Source organism: Meleagris gallopavo, unplaced genomic scaffold (assembly GCF_000146605.3).
Source record: "Meleagris gallopavo isolate NT-WF06-2002-E0010 breed Aviagen turkey brand Nicholas breeding stock unplaced genomic scaffold, Turkey_5.1 ChrUn_random_7180001864677, whole genome shotgun sequence".
Classification (NCBI taxonomy): Eukaryota; Metazoa; Chordata; class Aves; order Galliformes; family Phasianidae; genus Meleagris; species Meleagris gallopavo.
In genome coordinates this window covers 1-793 of record NW_011130061.1, presented here as the reverse complement: position 1 = coordinate 793, position 793 = coordinate 1, and the positions used below count along the sequence as shown (strand labels likewise).

General features: G+C 57.6%; 1 long non-coding RNA gene across 1 annotated transcript; it reads left to right on the top strand.

The window, feature by feature from the left end:
• LOC109364517 lies at window positions 1-787 on the top strand. Its single transcript, XR_002110434.1, has 3 exons — window positions 1-38; window positions 287-352; window positions 451-787. It is a non-coding gene; the product is annotated as an uncharacterized LOC109364517 (long non-coding RNA).
• The last annotated feature ends 6 nt before the right edge of the window (window positions 788-793 follow it).

The following is a 793-nucleotide window of genomic DNA, read 5'->3' as shown; positions in this document are numbered from 1 at the left end:
GGAGAGGAGCACGGAGTGTGGCACAGCACCCAAGAGAGGTACAGACACACAACAGGCATCTGGCCTTTGGTGCACTGTCTTTCTAGTTAGGTTTTCTGCCTGTTCTTTCCTGGGACTGTTCTCATTGCGTGTTCCTTGGGTGTTAATCCCTGGGATTTACAGTTTCCTTTCCTGTCCTGTTTTATAATGGGAACCCAGCGTTCACCCGAGATCCCTTACTGTGACCACGGTACGGGAGAGCTGGCATTGACTCTTTGGGATTTTTTTGCTTTTTTTTTCCCAGCAGCAGTGACCAGCTCGGATGTGCCGAAGGACATCACGGACATCCAGGGTTTGCTCTCTTGGATCAATGGTGAGTTTGGGGGCTGCAGAACTGCAGGTGCGTGTTTGCACAGAGCGGGTGTGGGAAGGATGTCATCACCATTTTGGGGGATGTTCTTGTATTTTCAGAGGTGGCAAGAGCTGTTGAGGTCCCCCGTGAGAACCCCAGCAACCCTGCCCCAGGATGCTTCATTGCTGAGCTCCCCGACAACCCCAGGGACAACAGGGAGCTCAGCACACAGGCTGCCACTGGGACGCCCGCTGACCCCTTCTGGGGGCTTCCACCATCCCCCGGGTTCCTGCCTGAGCTGCCGTGTGGGTTGTCGCAGCTGCACCCTGCCGTGCCACCAGCGAGTGCCCAGCTCAGCCCACGGCCGACCACCTTGGCTGCCAGCACACCTCCCTCAGCCCAGAGCACACGGCCCACCGAGGAGGTGCAGCAAAGGCAGCGCCAGGTGGCTCAGGCAGAAAA